The 22,512-nt window shown below is 38.3% G+C and overlaps 1 long non-coding RNA gene across 1 annotated transcript; it reads right to left on the reverse strand.

The window, feature by feature from the left end:
• Positions 1-17,982: 17,982 nt before the first annotated feature.
• LOC131618367 (uncharacterized) lies at positions 17,983-19,300 on the reverse strand. The gene is made up of 2 exons (XR_009288815.1): positions 18,922-19,300; positions 17,983-18,268 (listed from the first exon to the last, which is right to left on the reverse strand). It is a non-coding gene; the product is annotated as an uncharacterized LOC131618367 (long non-coding RNA).
• Positions 19,301-22,512: the final 3,212 nt, after the last annotated feature.

Here is a 22,512-nt window from a genome sequence, read left to right on the forward strand (position 1 = left end):
GCGGGCTTTTCAAAGACATACTTGATCGGATCCATTTTGGAGATTAACCAAGTAGTATTGTTGATCATGTATTGGCGGAGACGTTTTGAAGCCCAAGCCAAAGCACAACATGTTTTTTCGAGTATGGAGTAACGAGACTCACAGTCTGTGAATTTCTTACTCAAGTAATAGATGGCATGCTCCTTCTTACCGGTCTCATCTTGCTGTCCAAGCATACAGCCCATGGATTCTTCTAACACGGTAAGGTACATGATTAATGGTCTTCCTTCAACTGGAGGAATCAATATCGGTGGTTCTAACAGGTATTCCTTGATACTGTCAAACGCTTTCTGGCAATCTTCAGTCCATACAACCCCTTGATCTTTGCGGAGAAGCTTGAAAATTGGCCCACATGTAGCAGTCATTTGAGAGATAAATCTGGAGATATAGTTCAATCGTCCGAGAAATCCTCTTACTTGCTTTTCAGTCTTTGGTGCAGGCATCTCTTGAATAGCTCTGACTTTGTCGGGATCTACTTCAATACCTCTTTGGCTGACAATGAACCCCAAGAGTTTTCCAGATCTAACCCCAAAAGTACATTTGTTAGGATTCAAGCGAAGCTGATATTTCCTTAGTCGTTGAAACAACTTCAAAAGGTATTCAATATGTTCTTCTTCTGTGCTGGACTTGGCTATCATGTCGTCCACATAGACTTCAATTTCTTTATGCATCATGTCATGAAAGAGAGTAGTCATTGCCCTTTGGTAAGTTGCGCCTGCATTCTTCAATCCAAACGGCATCACTTTGTAGCAAAAGGTACCCCATGGGGTGATGAAAGATGTCTTCTCCATGTCTTCAGGAGCCATCTTGATTTGATTATAACCAGAGAACCCGTCCATGAAGGAAAAGACGTTGAACTTAGCGGTGTTATCGACCAGCATGTCGATATGTGGTAATGGAAAGTCATCTTTTGGACTGGCCTTGTTCAAGTCACGGTAGTCAACACACATTCTGACTTTGCCATCTTTCTTCGGAACTGGCACTATGTTAGCCAACCATTGAGGATATTCTGAGGTGACAAGAAAACCTGCGTCGAGTTGCTTTTGAACTTCTGTTTTGATCTTGTTAGCCATGTCAGGGTGAGTCCTTCGCAATTTCTGCTTAACCGGCGGACATTCTGGCTTCAATGGCAAGTAATGCTGAACAATATTGGTATCCAACCCAGGCATGTCTTGGTAGGACCAGGCAAACACGTCAACATATTCTTTGAGAAGGTCTGTCAACTTACTCTTGATATCAGCATCAAGCAGCGATCCAATGGTCACTTCTTTTTTGTCTTCTTCAGAACCCAAGTTGATTTTTTCTAAAGGCTCTTTGTGAGGCAGAATGGCTCTTTCCTCGTGCTTAAGTAATCGAGAGATCTCGTCCGGGATCTCCTCTTCTTCCTCTTCTTCGGCTTCGAACACAGGAAACTCAAAGTTGGGAGAGGGCATAGGGTTATTGCATTCAATGGGTTTATCAATAGTAAATCTGCACATGTGATTTATATTTATTTCAGAAAATTTATGAATGCAGGAGTGTATGCAGATTTTTTTTTGAAAAAGTTTTTTTTATTTTATTTTGGTTTTTTAGGATTACCATTTCCAGAAAAAAGCAAAAAATAAAAACATATAATGTAGGGAATTCAAAATGACACTTTATTTATGATTCATTTTTGAAACAAAGCCCTAACACAAACTCATTTGCCTTGGGCAGGACAAAGAGGAAAACTTTTAAAACAAAGCCCTATACACAAAGTTATTTGGGCGGAACATTTAAAAGCAAAGCCCTATAAAACATCTCTCTGCTTTGGGCAAGGCAGGAGGTCAAAATAACAGCGAGGTGATTACTTTGAGCGGCGAACAACATTCGGAACGTCGACAGCCTTCCAGTAGCAACAAACTCCTCTGTGTATTATGTATTCAGGAAAATCCTCCCCAGAGTGATCTTCAGTATTGACATTGACCGCTGGTCGAGCAGGATTTGAAGGTCCTGGTTTGTCAACCTTGTTCTTTGTAGAGTTGAAATGGTCTTCTTCCACCTCTTGAAGAGCATAAGACGAGTCACAATCTTCAGAATTTTCAGGATGTATTTCCCAGTCTTCAGGATGAAGAGACTCATTGTCAGCGACACTTTCTGAGTCAGTTGCGGGACCATCTTCCCCTTCATCTTAAAAAATGGCATTTATGTGATAATAACCATCTTCAGGATTATAAACCTTGGCAGGTGCGTTGAAGCCGAAACCTTCAGTAATTTCAGGCTGCTGAGAAAATTGACAGGGCTGATAAGCCTCTTCTGGTTGACTATCATATTCAAAGGAATCTCCCCATCCAGTTGGTCGGATATCTTCAATCGCGATCTTTGAACTTTCAGGTGCAGTATATTTCACCATATAATCAAATTTTCCACTTGGTTGTCCCAAGGTGTCCCAGATCTCTGCAGGAACAGGCTCAGTTTCTTTGCCTTTGGGTTTCTCCGAAGGAGGATATGGTTCTTCCTGAGATATGTATCCTGAGTCATTGAGATAACATTTCCATTCTTCTTCAGGATCAGGTAGACCTTCTTCGATGCATTCTTCGATAAGGACATTAACCTCTTGAGGAATTGGGTTAAGGAATCCTCCACTAATGAATGTTTCTTTGATTGGACGAAGGGTTTCATCCTTCTTGGTGCAGTTTGAGAATGTTGGTGAACATCCGAGACCTGCTCTGGTTTCATTCTTGGTCGGGATCACAACTTGCCCCCAGCCAGTGGTAGTTCCATCTTTCACTACTTTTACTGCCTCTTTGTAAGAAGAGATCGATGCTTTCTTTTTGGAAGATTCGTCTTCTAAAGAGAGACCTTGGAACTGAGTTCCTTCCACATCATCAGCACTAATGAAAGAGAAATTGGACAAATGGCTCACCATCAAGGCTTGTTCTCCACTTATTGTTACCAATTTTCCATTTGTTACAAATTTTAACTTTTGATGGAGCGTAGAAGTTACTGCCCCTGCTTCATGGATCCATGGTCGTCCTAACAGACAGCTATAAGCAGCTTGAATGTCCATGACCTGGAAAGTGATTTGAAATGTATGTGGACCAATTGTCATGGGAAGGTTGACTTCGCCGATAACAGATTTTCGCGATCCATCAAATGCTTTGACAACTACACCACTGAACTTCATAGGCATTCCTTGGTAAGACAAGCGAGCAAGAGTCGTCTTTGGCATCACATTCAAGGAAGATCCGGTGTCTACCAACACATTGGACAAAGAGTCTGACTGACAGTTCATAGAAATGTGTAAAGCAAGATTGTGATTTCTGCCCTCCTCGGGGAGTTCTTCATCACAGAAGCTTAAATTGTTGCAAGCAGTTATGTTGGCTATTATCCTATCAAAGTGATTAATAGTCACATCATGATCTACAAAAGCTTGATCTAAGACCTTCATCAGGGCTTCCCTGTGGGCTTCTGAATTCAACAGCAATGAAAGTATTGAGATTTTTGAAGGAGTCTGCATAAGCTGATCCACAATCTTGTATTCACTTCTTTTGATAAGCTTCAAAATTTCATCAAAGTCAGGATTGACATTGGTTCCACTGGATTGACCAACATCAGCGTTTGTATTACTAACAGGAGTTTCCTCAGGATTCCCCACTGGTATATTAACAGGATTTTGCCCAGTTACAGGAGCAACAGGCTGCTTTGGAGGTAGTGGAGTATACACACGTCCACTTCTTGTTACTCGACTCACATCAGCGATGTTCACGACAGATGAAAGAGTTGGTAAAGGAACTTCTTGTCCATCCTTTATCATTGTTGCATTGTAGTTGTATGGAACTGCCTTGTCAGAGCCATAAGGAACAGGTCCAGGTAGACAAATGATCAAAGGAGCAATAGGAACCTTTGGCTTGTTGTAAGTAACTTCTATGCGTTCGGGCATGTTGAAATGAGGAACGATGATGTTAACTGTAGGCATTTCCGAGTTGATATCTGAGACTAAAAGCTCATGCGGATAACATCCTATCATGTTAACTTCATTTTCATCCCTATTTCTGTAAATCTCAATAGTACCATTATCTAGCAAAACTTGGAGATCTCTTCTCACAATCGAACACCCGTGAGGATCCACACAACATATTCTACAGGAACCGTATTGATGCTGGCGAAAATTCTGCCCCCGACAAAGAGTAGCGTGCATTTGTACCAAATCTGCTCTTGAGAAGTTGATATTATAGACTCGGTATTGGCCAGGACATCCATACACCATGTTTACAACATGCCCTCCATGATTGGGCAGCGGATTTGCTTGCACATTAGGATTCAAATTTCTGAAAGAGAGGAGATTAGACCTAACCAACCTCTGAACTTCATATTTCAAGGCTATGCAATGCTCAAGATCATGGCCAGGTGCTCCTTGATGATAAGGGCATGAGACCTCAGCTTTGTACCACCATGGGAGTCTCTCAGGTACTGGTGGTGGTGCTCTAGTTTGAACGAGACCTTTTTCAATCAAAGCAGGGTACAATTCTGTATAGGTCATTGGAATCGGATCAAACTGTGGAGCTCTTTGCACACGATTCTGATTGTTGTTAAGTTGTTGAGCCTGTTGTCGAGACTGTTGTTGTTGAAACTGCGGGGTAAATCCCGGATTTGGCGCTGTATTAACGACTGGCGCAATAGCAGAAACCTGTTGTTGACGACTGACATTTCCTCTTGGCCTCCCTTGGGATACCATGTCAACACTTTGTTCTTTCTTCTTTGGGAAACCACTTCCGAACTTTTTGGTTCCGCTTGAAGATCCACCTTCTTTAGTTAGACGTCCGGTTCGGACCCCTTCTTCTAGACGCATTCCCATGTTTACCATTTCGGTGAAATCACTTGGAGCACTAGCAATCATGCGTTCATAATAAAACGGGCTGAGAGTATTCAAGAAGATTTTTGTCATCTCTTTCTCTTTTAACGGTGGATTAATCTGAGCAGCAGTTTCTCTCCATCGTTGGGCATATTCTTTGAAAGCTTCATGATCTTTCTGAGCCATGGATCGAAGCTGATCTCTGTCGGGAGCCATATCCGAGTTATACTTGTATTGTCGGACAAAGGCCTCACCTAGATCGTTGAAAGTTCGAATATTGGTGCTATCCAAACCTGTGTACCACTTCAGTGCGGCACCAGTCAAACTGTCTTGAAAGTAATGGATAAGCAACTGATGGTTATCTGCATAAGTAGACATCTTTCTGGCATACATCACAAGATGGCTTTGTGGACAAGAACTACCTTTGTACTTCTCAAAGTCTGGGACCTTGAACTTAGCCGGTATTTGTACACTGGGAACCAAACATAGCTCCTGGGCATTCTTTCCAAACAAATCTTTTCCACGGATAGCTTTAACTTCCAACTGCATCTTGTTAAACTGCTCTTGGAGATCTTCCACAAGATTACGCTGATTTGTGCTATCACCTTGATCATGATAAATCTCATTACCATCATAAGGAACAGTGTGAACCGTAGGGGTCGGAACTGTCATAGTGGGTTGAGAAAGTGCCATAGTGATTTGGGAAAAAGTTACCCCTGAATGTGGAATAAATGCTGAACCTTGTGCAGCAGGTGCTTCAGTTGTAGCTGTTTGAACCCCAGAGAAATTATGGCGGAAACCTGTACCAAAGCTGAAAGGCGGGCCCCAACCTTCTGGCATGGAGAAAGATGGAATGTTGAATGCAACTGTAGAAACTGGAGTAGTGACTTCAGATGTTACCGTTGCTTGACTGTTAGGTGGCGGCTGCTGATTCTGTGCGGCCATTAAGGAGTCAACCAGAGTAGTGAGACTTTCCAATTTTTCCTGAAGGGTGGTCACTGTACCACGGAGCTCAATATTCTCTTGTTCAGAGTGTTCCATTACTCTTCTTCTGCTTGAACGAGTATTGTATCTGTGATCTGATTGCGAACGCGGTCGAGAAACTTTGAGACGCGACAGCTTGACGATCTATTGGAGAAAGATCCAAAAGATGAGACTCTATACAACAGACTCGACATGCAGAATGATGTATGCAAAAAGAAATTTATGATTTTTCCAAACATTTTAAAGATTATTTCCTTGCAAACATTTGAACACAAACAATTCTTTTATTGAATAAATGGGAAATGTTACAACATTGGAGCGTAGCTCCTTACAGAATCAAATGATACATGAAAATCTAAACAAATCCTAAACATCTTCATCAGACGAAGAACCAAATGCGTTGTGCAGCTTGAGCTTCATGATTTCTTTCCCATAGTAAGCTTTCAACTCGGCCTTTTCAACTCTCAGCTTGTCAACAACATTCTTCCAATTGTCAGGCATCAGAGCGTTGCTTGTCGAGGCTTCAGGATTTTTCTTGCTTTCTTTGATGTATCTTCTGATTGCGGCGTCTTTCCGACGGATCTTCTCATCTTTGCTCATGAGCCATCCATCCTGATAATAGAGAGTTTCTTCGTGATCTTTCACCCTTTTCTTCAACTTTCTATTTTCCTCATCAGTTTTACGAAACTTTTCTTCCCAAGAGTCCTTTTCTAACCTTATCTTGGCTAAGATTTCCTGGTACTCTTCTACAGTGTTAATGGGAACATTGGGTAGTTGAGACACTACAGGGAACATGGGTTTTTCATAATCATAAGGCATTCGAAACTCCTTTGCTCTTTTCTTCACCCAGCTGGTGTAGGCGTTCGTAGCAATGCAGTTCCTTATCTCACCTTTTCCTTTCCATCGGACGTCGTACCAAGCTCTCACCATTCTTGTTTTCAACCCTTGAGGATCCTCCCCTTCTTGGTAGAAGTAGCTTTCCACTGCGAGACCAACAGGTTTAACTGAATTTGCATACCCGAGTTGTCGTCGGGCTAGGACCGGATTGTAGTTAATTCCTCCTTGTGTACCAATGAGGGGTACATTGGCGAATTCTCCACAACTATCAATGATTTCTGTGCCGCAGCGAGCCAGAGCATACCAATGGATATCATTATTAGTAAGGGACATAAGTCTTCGAGGCCAATGCAAACCTTCTCGGTTTTCCGTGAAAATAGGAGACTTAGGTAAGTGTGAAACAATCCATTTGTACAAAAGAGGTGCACAACATACAATGATTCCACCACCTTGGCGATTTTTGTGATGAATAGAGAAATACATGTCACCAAGCAAAGTCGGAACAGGATTTCCATTCAGAAAGATCTTTATGGCGTTGATATCAACAAAGTCGTTGATGTTGGGAAACAGAACCAACCCATAGATGAGCAAGGCTAATACAGCTTCAAAAGCTATCATGCTACCAGTGTCAATGAAATCAAAAGCTTTCTTTATTAGAAACTGCGAAGTCAAACCCGGAAGGTTTCCTTTGGTAGTCCAATTACTTTCTATTTCAGATTTCTTCAAGTGGATACCTGCTGCAATGGCTGGTGACTTAGGAATGGCTTCCAAACCATTGAAAGGTATTTTGTCAGACACAGGAATACCCAAAAGATTGGCATATTCTTCCAAGGTTGGTACCAACTGATAGTCTGGAAAGGTGAAACACCGGTAGACGGGATCATAGAACTGAACCAGAGTTTTGAGAAGTCCTTCATCAACATGAGTGTTCAAGATAGGCAAAAGCTTTCCATGGCTTTTCCTAAAATCGGAAGGATCTTGTACAAAAGATGCTAACTCTTTCAGTCTTTCTACATTAGGAGCTTTGAAACCGTACTTCTTGGTATGCCTTTTTACCCACTCCATAACTTAATCCTATAATGTTTGCAAGGAAAATTTCTAAATTTTTTTTTGGAAAAATCATGTTTTTTATGGGAAAAGATGGATTTTTTAATGGATGTATGAATGCATGGACGCATGGATGCCACATATTCAAACATGGTAAAGCAAACATGGTGCGACAAACATGGTAGCGCAAACATGGTAATTCAAACATAGTTCTACAAACATGGTAATTCAAACATAGTACACACAGGTTCAAAGGTCCAGCGTCACGAGCATGAGGTCAGAGAACCAAACATGGGATAGTACTAGGGTTTATCACCTGCAAAACATGTTCTACTGATACGTCAGAGTCCACATTTTTCTTTCGGATATTACCGGCTTGCACAACTGAACTTGTGAGCCAGCAATATTCTCAAGAAAAACTCGTCTGAGTGTGGTTCTCCGCATGACAACTAATCCAAGTCTACACCTGAATAGTTTCTGCACCACAACCTAATAAGGCCAGGATGGGTTGGGGTTCTACAGCCAACTCAGCTTCTACAGTTCAATGAAAGCAATAATGTCTTCGCAACTGAACTTGCTAAACATATACTACCAACAAGGAACCTCCACTGAGCGGAAGGATTCTCATGCTGACTTTTTAAGGACTGAACTCCTTGTATGCCATACATGACTATACCCTCCACCTAATTCTTATGTGTACTTAATCCGGGTTAGGATTTGTCCATAATGTATCACTTGTAACAAAACCACACAAGTAACAGAACCAAGGAACCACACATGTAACAAAAATAAAATAAAAACAAAATAAATAGAAATAACCCTTTCTTTGGAAACAATAAAAAGTTTTTTTTTTCTCCCCAGTGAAGTCGCCATTTTTCTGTCGCGGGCGGAAAATCGTTTTGTTCCTCTTTTTTGTGGATGAGACACCTGATGCCTTCTTTGGGCTCGAGTGCTCAAAAAAATGATTTTTCTTTTGTACCGACCAAACTTTTTATTGTTTCCAAAGTAGGAAAAGGAAAAAAGCTGCAATAACCTAAAAAGTGGGGGAGATATTCCGGGTAAGAGGGTTGGTTATACGAAGGGAAGGTATTAGCACCCAACGTATCTATAGTACTCTATAGGTTTCTTTATTTTGTTTTATTCCATTCTTGTTGTGGTGGAGGTTCTTGTGAAATAGGTGGGACCTAAGGTGTTTGTTTGATTATGCTCGCAAAGATCATCGCGATCCTCTGCATACATATCCCTTAGAGGGAATCAGAGCATCTGTAGCTCGGGGTCTACGGGTGCTAAGGTTTGAATGGTTTTTTTTTTGTTTTGTTTTGCTCGCCAAGGATCGACCTTGTGCCTACGTATTCTCAAAGGGATGTTGAGAAAGTCAGAGCAATCGTAGTTCCCACTTATGCTAGTGGAAGCAAAGGAAAATAGACAAATGTCGTCTAAATGCTAGATGTATCTAATCTATATCATCACATACATCTGTTTGTTTTTTTGTTTGAAAATCTTTTCATTATAAGCCCGGGGCCATGCCGCTTAGGGTGCTTAGAATGATAAAGATGTTTTTGTTTAACCAGCCTTGTGGCAAAAGTTTCAATGAAGTCAGCCTTGTGACAAAAACTTTGATTAATCAGCCAGCCTTGTGGCAAAAGTTTCAATGAAGTCAGCCTTGTGACAAAAACTTTGATTAATCATCCAGTACGGTGGTAAAACAGTTTGATTGATTAGCCAGCCTTGTGGCAAAAAAGTTTGATTGATTGATTGTTTGTGATGATATATAAGAGATACTCCTAGCATAGAGATGAAAAATGTCTAATCTCCTAGGGTATTTGATTTGGATATTGGGGATGCTTATAAGAAGCCCGTGGGTCCTTGTACGAAGCCCAAGAGGAGGCTATCAGAGGGTCCTTGCATTGTAAGCCCAAGAGGAGGCTATGGGAGGGACAATCCAGGGTCCTTGCATTGTAAGCCCAAGAGGAGGCTATGGGAGGGACACTCGTTTGTACAAAGCCCAAGGGGAGGCATGGTATAGTTGGTTTGAGCTCTTAGAGCGATTTCACCGGGAAACCATACTCTATGTCCTAACCTAAACTAGGGAGATTCTTTGCACGAAGCCCAATAGGAGGCTATGGGGAACCTAGTGTTGTACTAAGTTGAACAAGCACACATATCACACATATGAACAAACATGAACAAGTATGAACAAACATGAACAGGTATGAACAATTATATATGTATATGACAAAGTGTGTGTATATAATGGAGTTTATGAAGGAAATATACCTGTAAGCATGATCCATTTGTATACACAGGGCTCGGGACTTTATATTCGGGGAGAGGCCCTCTTGAGTTTATTCAAAGCTATGTAAACAGGTATTTACAAAAGGGCTTGGGACTTATACCTACATGGAGGCCCATGGTATATTTTTGGGAAGATTTAAAGAAACCTTCATTTTTGGTTTGTTATTCAAAGTTAAAAATCAAACTGATCGAGATATGTACAAAAGGCGTACAATGAAATACCTAATTTCATGTACTTGAGTGGGTATGTACAAAAGGGGCTTGGGACTTATACCTACATGGAGGCCCGTGGTATTTTTACAAAACATGGTTGATTGTTTTATTTACAGACGCGTTGTTTGAAAAACTGTTTGAAAGTTATTGTTTTGAAAGAGTTTTCTGTACAAAGAAAAACTGTAGAAAAAAGGAAAAAGGAGTGGGTCTTATACTCTCTAATATTCGAGAGGCCCCACATCGTTTTGAAAACCAATTGATCAATTAAAAGATTTAATCAAAAGTTTCAAAAAGAAATGGTTTATTGTTTTTGAAAAGAATCGCGATCGCTCGTTTTAAAACGATTTGAATTTCGAAAGAAGTCAATTTAATCAAAAGATCATCCTCAATTAACACTTAGATAATTAGGATTTGCTTCAAAAAATATTTACAAGTTACTAAGCTTGAAAATCAAATGAAAAATAGTATTTAAAAGTATTAAAATTACTTAAAAACAAGTCATTTTAAAACTATTTAAAAATGTATCAAATAAATATTTTTTGATGATTTTTTTTTGATATTCTTAAAATATATATATTAAATGAGAGGTGTGTAAAAAATGAATGAAAAATGAATTGATTTGGTTAGTTAAATAATTAATTGAAGTTTGTTAAAAAATGAAAGAAAAATAGTTGTAAAAAAAAATGGTTTTGGTCCCTAGAGGTGTTGAACCCACGCCCTTGTGTTTACCAGCCAAAACACTTGCCAACCCAGCTGCGCGCGCAGCTTGTTATTATAACAACTTCGTTTAATTATATTTGAAAACTGATATTTGAAATTTATGAACAGAAAATGGCGCCAAGAACACCATCCCCATTTGATTTTGAAAATTCTTGAAACTGAACCAAATTGATCAAGTGAAGGGTCTATCTTGCTCGGTTTTGGACGAGGAACATGATGATAGCATTTAATTTCATTTATTTCCACTCTAAGACTATCAATTTTCTGATGAACACGAAGAACCCTAGAATTGAAATTCAATGTGAAATCGTGTATGATCATGTTATGATGCAATTGATTGAGGGTTAATGATCCTCATAGGTGCAGAAACAAGATGGTATGCTCATATTTCATTTATGATGCGTGCAAGTATGAGTTTGAAGTTCAAGTGCACTTACCTCAAAAACGGCCAAACTGAGAATTGGATTTTGATCTGGAGATGTTACAGATGCTTTGTATCAATCTGAATAGCTTCAATGATGATTATGGAAGGTGTCTGGATGCTTGGAACCATATGAATTCATCTGTGCTAAGCTGTGGTACCCGATCTGCATAACCTTGGAGTGTGAATCGAATCTGAAGATTATGAGGTTACAGATCATATGTGAGTGTTTGGATAGTTCATATGTGATATATGTGAGGTGTTAGAAGTGTTATTTTGGACAGAAATGATCTTGAATGGATTTTGGCATGATAAGGCTTAGATTATGCATATTTGAGAAGTGAGGTAGTGATTTTGAGTTTGAGATGTTTTTGGAGTGTGTGAGTGGATCAAACACATCCCATATGATGTTTGTGGTTTGTGGGAAGCATCACTTTGGTCAGAAATTCAAAGGTTTAGAGGTTGAGCATTTTACCTCTTTGAAACTTAAGAAACTTGCATTCTAAGAAAGAAAGAGAAAGCCTATAATTTGTGTGACTTTGGTGTGAATTGAAGAGTGGAAATGACCTCTATTTATAGGCCATGAGTTCTGAATGCAGATCTTTGCAACTTGCTCAAGAATTGGTGATTTGGCATTTGGAGATAAAGTGGAATCTTTACATTTAATGCAAATGGTTAAAGTAACTAAACCATGGTTATTTTGGCCAAGCTTCTTATCCTCTTCCATTCTGATCTCAAATCAGAAAATATCTCCCAATTATTGCTTCTATGCATCATTGCTTGGATTATAGGTCATGTAGTATAGAAACTTAGTGAAAAATGGTGCAAATCCAAGTGAAAATGATCACTAATGTCAAAATTCAAAACCATGGCTACACTCCATATTTTTTCATGCTCTTGGACATTTTGGAAAGCTCATATTACACACTTCAAAACCCTAGTTGAAAGTTTCTTCAAGACCTTTAAGGAAATGGGTGAAAAAGATCCATGAACTTTGAAGAAAATGAAGTTTTAAGTGAAATTTTCAAAAGATACCAACTTTGAAGCTTCATATCTCTTAAATGGTTGATCTTATGGAAAAAAATTATATGTGTCAAAGTTGTTTATTGGATCAAAATCTACAACTTTCATGTTGGAAGTTTTTTTCAGTTTGTAGGTGAAATTTTGAGAAATTCCCTTTCAAAGTTTGGAAAAAAACCATGAAAAACACTTAGAAATTTTTCTAAGTATGGAAAGTCAAACTTTGACTTTTTGATTCTTGATTGATTTTCTTGATTTTTCTTGATCAAATGACTTCATATATCATATATTGATGATTTAAAACTTCAAAAGTCATGGTTGACCCAATTTCCCCAAAAGTCAATGGTGATCTTGTACAGTTGACTTTTTCAGACGAATCGCGTTTCTGGAGTTTTCAAATGAACCAAGCTATCCTCACCAAATGAATGGTATGAATGGATCATATTGAGGCATTAGAGGATATTGAGCCATGGTTTGAGTTGTGGCACCATGTCCTGATAAAAAAGTCAGTTGTTCAGTGAATTAGGTCAAAAACCCTAATTGTCGACCTGATGAAATTGATGACTGTGGATCTTGAATTGAGATGTAATTTCCATTGGATGTTGTCATAGGGATTATTTGAAGATGATTGAAACCTTTGATTGACTCCCTGGGGATTTTTAGGGTTTCCCAAATGTGATCCCTGATTTCAGTCCCTGATAGTTCAAAACCCTGATCTGAGGATTTGTCTGATCAATCTTTGTGTAGGAGATGTTATGAGCCAATGGATTAGGTCAAAATGATGCACTTGAGGTCTCGATATCATGTCCCAAGCCATTAGGTCAAATTCTGAGCAAAAGTCAGGAGTGTGCTGTCTTCAGTCAAAACCCTAATTCAGTCAATTCAAAGCTGTTGAGCTTGTTGAAATGAATCTCTGAGGACCAAATGTTGATTATTGATGAAGATGATTCATTTGAGATGAAGGGAGAACAAAACCCTAATTGAGTGTTATTTGCACTGATGAGTGATTTCCTGATTAAATCCTGCTGAGTCACAAGTAGCAAACACAAGCTATGCAATTTGTTAGAGATGCAAATGATGCATATGCAAATGATATGAGGTGGTATCTTAGGTCAAAAATTGGGGTATGACAACGTCGAACCTCTGAATCTAGAGGATTCGAACTTATTTGACTTATGCACAAGCTATTTATCCAGAAAGCAACGTCGAACCTCTGAATCTAGAGGATTCGACCATATCTTATTAACCATGAGAAGCTGTTATCCAAGAGGCCTTGATCCTTGATCCTGATTTATGCTGCATTTGCATCATCATTAACATTTTGCATTCATGCATATGCATCCATGGTTACCAAGACTCTTACCACTCTTCCTCTCCACCAGATCAGTCAAGACGATTCCTCCACACCGATATCTAACAAGAGCTCACAGAAAAAGAATCATGGGGAATTACAAATAAGATCAAGCTACCATCAGAAAACTCCATGCCCCCTAAAGGGGGCACCTTCCACCACTAGAGCCTGAAGACTTTGTGTTTGTCAGAGAACATTTCATTTGCATAAGGCCAAGCTTGCCATTGTCTAGATTACTTCAAAGTATTTTCAAGTGTATTACTTTCGTTGTTATCAAGTACTTCTCATTGTAAGAAACTCATTCTGTTTGAATAAATAAAAATAATGCAATATACATGTTTTTCTCAAATCATTTCATCTTTGTCATTATGTTCATTGATATTCAACTCATTTGTCTTAAGCAACTAAAAAAGGAGAATGATGAAAATCAAAAACACATGAACTACTAACTGTATGCTTTTGGAACAAAGATCCTGCTGACGATGTACAGGCATTGTTTCAATTCCTAAACACCGGAGTTATAAGGGAGTGAAACCTTCGTCAACCCCTTTGAGCCTAAGGAGTAGTAGTTTCTTTTCAAAAAATACAAAACCCTCAATCTTAACCAGGGGCAGGGTAGTCTTCAGTTAGTGTGACCGAGCGCTCAACTTTCAGGTATTCCATCAGAGGATCAATCATATTCCATCTCTCACCACAAAAAAGGAAGAGCACAATCCACAATGGATGTCTCCCATTCACTAAGAAGAAGGCAGTCACAACCTTTTCATCAAGTCAATCACCAAAGTCATACAACTTGTTCCCGAACGAGACAAAAAAAAGAATGAAAAGAAAGTTATGAATCATGATAAAAAAAAGAGAAACAATAGCCCGCTAAGTCAAAAGAAAAAAGAAAAGCTTTGAAGCAATTGACTTAGGCAAAAATTAGGGCATATCCCGCTGGACAACGAAAACCAACATCAAAAGAAACTTTTTGTCCAGGCAAAAATTAGGGAAAGCAAAAGCAAAAGAAGAACCCTCCGAGGGACAAGTTGTTATAATCATCAACGAAAGCACCGAAGGGTGACTTCCACCTCCATCAAAGTTATAAAGGATCCTCATCCATCACAATCCTTCCTGAAAGGCGAACACTCGTATCAAACTGACTGAACGTAGGACTGGAGAACATCACGAAGAAGGGGTGGGTTAAGTAGAACTTGAGCCTTTATCCTTTGTTTCTTAAACCGTGAACCCGGCCACGTTACAACCCTCAAAAGTCCTAATTGAAGTAGGGTTCGTTCCGAAAGCATACAAACTGTAAAATCATGTCAAACTGACTCCTATTGTTGCTGTGTCATTTGTGTTAGTATTAGTACAACATTTTGACAAATAAAACTTTTCTTTGAGATTAACATGTGCATTGCATTCTCATTATCTTTTTTAAAACAAAATTGTCTCTAATCAGAAAGTGAGTACTTGATACCAAGGAAAGTTCAACATCGAAATTCCATTGAGTAATCTTACAAAAGCAAAGGTTGGTCATCTGCAAAGCAAATATCTGAAGCATCCATCTGGTGGAGGAGTTCCTTTCAATCTGGGGCATTCATTCCATGATCAACATTGGGGTAGACCATCGCAATCTCCATGACTCAAGCATTACCAAAGTTTTATCTCAAAAGATCATACAAGCTGGGGCAAGCCTGAAACAAGTCATGTCTTCATCTTCAATCAAATGTCAGATATCGAGACGAATGTCGAGGAGTCAAGCCAAACACCTCGCCTCCACAAATTCTATCCTTCAAGCTATGACCCTTCCATAAAGGCATTTGTATCTTGGAAGCAATCATTCCATTCATCATCATACATGCATCATGCATATCATCGCATCCTCATTGGCATTTATCCCTCAATGACCCAATCATCAATAAAGCAGGGGCATCCACCCTATCTTGAATCAAGCAGAGTTCAGAACTCCACCTAATCTATACCACATAAGCAGAAACCCTGAACAATCAATCAGTACATTGCATATAGAATTCATTGCATTGCATCTCCAGAAGTGCATAAGACAGATCAAACATTCGCATGTGAAGCATAAGCCAAGTTACTCATCAGATGAGGTCAATACAAGCAATCAATTGATATTCCACTGGATCACTCAGAGTTACCATTGTGGTGTCATCCCCCAAAGTCAATCCTGTCCATCTTTCTTCAACCCAGAGTTGATGTTTTTGTGTTCAACCCAGAGTTGATTTTCCCTTCATCTTTTAACTCTGAGTTAATTATCTTTTCCCTCTCACCCGGAGTTGATGGATATCTTTTTCCTGTTCCCCTCTCAACCCAGAGTTGAAGGTTATCTTTTCTTTATTCAACCCAGAGTTGATCTTTTATTATTCCCCTCTCAACCCAGAGTTGGAGGTCATCTTTTCTTTTATTCAACCCAGAGTTGATCTTTTTCTTGTTTCCCTTTCAACCTAGAGTTGAAGGTTATCTTTCCTTTTACTCAACCCAGAGTTGATCTTTTTCTTGTTCCTCTATCAACCCAGAGTTGAAGGTTATCTTTTCTTTTATTAAACCCAGAGTTGATGTCTATCCATTGTTTTCAACCCAGAGTTGATTTTCTTTTCTTCTTCCCACTCAGCCCAGAGTTGACGGTTACTCCTAATTGTCTATCTTCCCTCTTTCAACCCAGAGTTGAATTACCTTCTCCCAACCCAGAGTTGATGTCTATCCATTGTTTTCAACCCAGAGTTGATTTTCTTTTCTTCTTCCCACTCAGCCCAGAGTTGACGGTTACTCCTAATTGTCTATCTTCCCTCTTTCAACCCAGAGTTGAATTACCTTCTCCCAACCCAGAGTTGATGTCTATCCATTGTTTTCAACCCAGAGTTGATTTTCTTTTCTTCTTCCCACTCAACCCAGAGTTGACGGTTATTTCTAATTGTTCATCTTTCCCCTTTCAACCCATGGTTATTATCCAATTCATCCTTCGACCCAGAGTTGAATTACCTTTCCCTTAACCCAGAGTTGATATCTACCTGCTGTCTTCAACCCAGAGTTGATTCTCTTTCTTCCTTTCTCAACCCAGAGTTGACTCCCTTTTCTTCTTCAACCCAGAGTTGATTCTCTTGCTCAACCCAGAGTTGATGCCTATATCTCATCCCATTAATATTGATTTCCTTTTCCATCCTCAATCCAGAATTGATGTTTACCTCTTATTCAACCCAGAGTTGAATTCCCTTTATTCTTCGACCCAGAGTTGATCTACTTTTCTTTCTCAACCCAGAGTTGAAGTTTATGTCATTTCTAACCCAGAGTTAATCCATTCAACCGAGAGTTGATGTTTATTTCATTTCTAACCCAGAGTTAATTTGTTCAACCCAGAGTTGACATTCCTCAATAAAATGACACCATCTTTTCCCCAGTGGATCCTATCTCTCATCAGACAAATTTTCAGGTTCACTTGGTATTTAATCTTCTTCTACCTTGAATACTCGAAATGCCAACGCCAATCTCACCTTCAGGTTTAAGGCGATTAAATAGGGGCAGCTGTTGCACCCCAAAATTTGCCCATCTATTTTTATTTCTAACTGGCTTTTCTTTAGCATCATTTTGCATCTTAGGTCATCAATAAAATCAAGCATCAATTCTATATCATTCCATCACCGTTTGCAAGAAAAGAAATTCAAATTTTTTATTACGTTTTCACCACACATTCATCAACCAATAAAACATGCATTCATTAACCAATTGCATAGGATCAGGGATCTTGGAAATGTAGGTTCTACTTATATGCTCGAATGTATTGCAATCGAAGCCGATTTATACTGGCATCTGGAATCCCTTCGACATATGGTCAAGATGTGGTGTGTCCAGGCGTCATCAATTCAAGTTACTTCTTTAGATCAATTGGCTCACTTGTAGGTTTGACCATTCATTTAATTATGGATCCTCGAATCTTTGAAGCTCAAGTCATCATGGGAATTAAGTTTAAATTGGAGGAGGGCTCATTCTCTCATCATATGCTATACGATTAGAAGATTCATCAAGTCGTTTGAATAATGATTAGGTTCAAATTCCCTTATGGTGTGCCATGACATGAAGCATTTGTTCATTGGTTTATTTGTGTTATAAGTATTGATACAAATTGAACAAGTTGGAAATGTGAGCGCAAGGCAACATGAAATTTGAATACTTATGATAATGTCACTTTGTGTCAAATGGAAAAAGAGGTTACGTGAACGTGGTTCACAAAACACAAACATCATGATTTCAAAGCCCATTATTTAATATTCAAGCTTCTATCCATTACAAATCCAAATCCAAGTGTACATTACAAGAAAAATTACAACAAAAAGGCTCCTGCAAATAAACTGAGACATGGAGCCATCCTGCAAACAAGAAGCATAAACCGGTCCGAACCAAAAGGCTGCCACCACCACGATTCCGTCTTCATCATCTTGCTTCCATGGTCATCTTGTCTTCACATATAATACATTGCCAAGCCATGCTTCAATTTCATTTGCAGCCAGCCACAATTTCTAGCCTGCATCTGTTCAAAACAAAAAGAATCCAGAATAAATAAATAAGCTCCAAAACCAAACTGATTCAACCATGAAAAGCCATTTAAACAAGCACACTGTTTTGAATCAGTCTACACTTATTTTTCCATTCCAAATAGCCTTTCCTAATGACTAACAGCCAGCACAAAGCATAATTATGCAGAAAATTCAAACTATTTCATATTCTACTAAACCAATACAATACCTCCATACACAATTCAGCATCATCATAAAATAAACCTACACATGCCCATTCAAACCTTAACTAACTTAACTAGCCTTAACAGTTTTCTAACACATAATTTCTTATACCAGTATTCAACCAAAACAGAATTTAAACTTCCCATCCTAACTTCATATCTTACAAACTAACTCTGTTTTCAAACTAACAATCTTTAACTAACTTTCCCAAACCTCTCTAACAGATTTACCAACCATCTAACAGGATTTCTAACCACCCTAACAACTAACCGAATCTGTTAGCTTATAACAGAATGTAACCACTTACAACTAACTCTCTCAAAGCATAACCAACATATAACAGTTTTCTAACTACCCTGCATCTAACATATAACAGCTTCATAACTGTCCATAACAGAATCCAACAGAAAGAAACTAACTTGAGAACCAATTCAATCCTCACCCTTCAATTCCTAACAGAATCTCTAAGATCTAACGGCCCATGTATTCCCTTCTCAATCTATTTAAACCGTGCTTCCCTCCACAATTCAGTCTCTCCACCATTTTTATCCTCTTCACTTTCACTCTCCCTTCACTTCCATAACCATCTTCAATTCACCATTCTCCACCATTTCTCTGCTTCAGACCATCTCCTTCTCTTCACTCTCTTGACACACACAATCATACAACAATCTCCTTCATCTCCAATCTTCATCATCATCGCTACCGATTCAAGAATTCTGCAAAAAATCAGAAAATCAGAGTACAGAAGAATCATCAATCGCGCTTCATAATCTGAGGGATTCGTACCTTTAGTTCTTCATATCACCACCACCATTCTTCATCTGTTCGTCGACAAGAACACTCCAAATCCCGCCGCCACAGAACATTCAACCTTGCTTCAATCTTCATCATAACCTTCATCTTCAATCACCAACCTCAGTCACCTTCATCGCAACGATTCTGCTATCCAACGCAACAACAACAATCATTCAAAAGAGAGAACTCATAGAGACGAAGAGAAAGATTCAGAATCAACGGGATCAAAGAAGAAGGAAGAACGTATCACCTGAACCTCAATCCAAGAAACACGACGGTCTCAGGAGAACAACGTGAGGTCACAGCGAAGGATTTTTGATCGAAGAATAGATTGGGGGAGATCCGCGAAAGTAGAGACCGAGAGAAATCGAGACAAGATCGGAACTGAGGGAGTGGCGGAGTACTCATCGTAGAAGATAGTGACGCCGTCGCGCTGTTAACCGAAAGGGAAGGATGATACAATGTCATGGCCGAGGGAGATCGCGCCGTCGACGTTTCGCGAAGGAGAAGAGAGTTTCTCTTGAAGCTGAAGCTGAATTGAACGGTCACAACTTTACCCTAATCCTCTTTTAATTTTTTGTGTAATTTTATGAGTATTGAATGTGAATTAATTAGGTTTAATGTGAGTTTAATGTGAATAATTTGAGTTAATTGTTAATTTGATTATTAAAGTTTGAATTGAATAATAACATAATAATCATTTGGATCAACTCAATAAGTCTAGGGCCATTAATTGTTATTCATCATCTCTGAGCCCGTTATCATCTTTTTTGGCATTTTTGTCTGTAACAGAAAAACTATTCTTGGGCCATTCTGTGTTATGCACCCCTTGTGGCCCATTGTCCCTTTTTGGCATGAGAAAACTGTAACAATAAAACTCTGTTGGGCCTACTCAGACTGGGCCCTGCGCCCCTTTGCTCTTTACGCCTATTCTTAAGTTTGCACCCTCCTGTTTCCTTCTTAGTTAACTAGCAATTTAGTATTTTTACTTAGATTTTTTCATGTTTCTTTTAGGTAACAAAATCTAATTTTCATCTCTTATTTTAGACCATTAATCCAATTTTGACATATAAAAATGTTCATATAATATTAGTTTTAGGCTATTTGTTTTAGTCTTTTACTTGACTTGTAATTCAATTTCTCTCATAAAAATCAACATAAAAATAATAGTACTTTTAATTCACTTTTGTGCTATACTTTGACTTGTTCTATTTCATGTTCTTGTACTATTTTCATGTATCCTACTTGTTGACTTCTAATTGTGATCTTTATTTTCATATTCTTTTATTCCTAACCTTAGGTAGAAACCACGATAACATTAGGTAGAAATTCCCTTCATACTTAGGCTAGTTTCTTTTCCTTTTCAACATTAAAACATCTAATAAATATCAAAATAAAACCCCCTTTAAAAAATACAAAGAAAACACTTAATAAAACATTAATAAAAAAGTGAAAATCATTAAAAAGGGAATGGAAGCTTGAATCTCCCTTGCTTTAGGGAATCATTCGAGTGCTTGGATCTCCCTTGCTTTAGGGAACCATTCGAGCGTAAGCTCCCAATTTCTAAAAAACACAAACCAAAGAGCAACTCGAGTCTCCCTTGCTTTAGGGTGCCACTTGAACGCTCAAACTCTTTTCTCTATCTCGCCTCCGAGGCATTCTTTAATCGGACACGTTATTTCCGCTCCATTCCCAGCTTAAGACTCCAGAGGTCGAGCAGCGGAGTGCGAATGTAACTTCGCCCACTAAAAAACACAAAAACAAACAAAAACTAAAGCGCCGAACTACGGCGTCTGATTCCTGAAGAGGATACGTAGGCATTAGGTCGCGGGGCCTAAGCGAGCACAACTATTTAAAAACCTTATTTTCCCCGTGTTTCTTCTTATTTCATTTGCACGCATTCCCTTAGTAATTAAGCTTTAGATTTATACACCCTTTAGATAGCAACAAACATAGGTGGATACCTTCGAGTACGATGGGCGTGAGGGGTGCTAGCACCTTCCCCTTGCGTAACCGACTTCCGTACCCTATCTCTGGTCGAAAGACCTCGTTCTTATTCATCTTAGGTTTTCTGATATTCCTTTCCCTCCTTGGGATAAATATATTGGTGGCGACTCTGTTCACATTTCGCGAGCGTGCGACAGAGGGACTAAAAACGAAATTTGAAATACTTAAAGGGACGAAAAAGTTCATTAACCCTTTATATTTAGTACAAAACTATGACGATAATTTAAAGGTGAAGAAAAATTATAATAAGTTGATGGAAGCAGTAAAATATAACACACAAAAGAAAAGCATAGGTACGAAAGAAAATAAATAATTTTAAAATACTAAAATAGAAATAAGGATATTTTAGTAAAATAGTAATTTTAAAATATCAAAATTCATATTCCCTCCCTTCCATTCAAATCCCCCAATATGGAGAGATAAAAAAAGTGTGTTTTGGTGGGGTTATTCTCCCATCCCCTCCCCTTCTCTCCCACCCCCTCCTAAAATTTGAACCAAACATATTTTAATAGAAATATCCCCACTACCCTACCCTCCATCAACTCAAACCAAACATACCTTTAAATTCAAAAAATAATGATAAAGTCCAAGAACATTGTATAAACATCAACTCATTATGAAAAAAATTCAACATCTTACCTTTGAATTAGAAGCTTAAATATGTCAACAAAAATTCTTATTTAGAGTGGTTAGTTGTGTCAGATTACTAGATGATTGGATCACTTTGCAATTTCCTATTTTCTTATATTCCAATATCTTTCCATTAGATTTAATTGTGGACATACGATGATTTTATTAAATAACAGTTACATGTTTTTATTGTTTATCATTGTTTGTTGGAAATTAATTTAGTTGAGAGTTATGATAAGTTCTTAATAATAAGAATACAATCATATGTGACCTAAAAAATAGGTTATAATATTTATTTGTTTATTTAGTTGTATTGACTCATAATATTTTGTTTCTAACCTTTTAGAAATTATTTGGTTTATCATTATCCATAATCAATCCCTAAGTCTGAAAATAATTCTTTATAGTTGTGGATATATTTATTTAAAGAATTTGAAAAATTCATAAATTTTAAGCATGAATATTTACTTAATATATTAAATTAGATTATATTACTAACAAAATAAGTAACCGTGATATTTCTTTCAAATAAAAAATGGTGTGTCTTAATTTAAAATTTTACAATGTCTCTATTATAACGTAACATAAATTTTAGCAA

This window comes from Vicia villosa, linkage group LG7, assembly GCF_029867415.1.
Source record: "Vicia villosa cultivar HV-30 ecotype Madison, WI linkage group LG7, Vvil1.0, whole genome shotgun sequence".
NCBI classification, from domain to species: domain Eukaryota; kingdom Viridiplantae; phylum Streptophyta; class Magnoliopsida; order Fabales; family Fabaceae; genus Vicia; species Vicia villosa.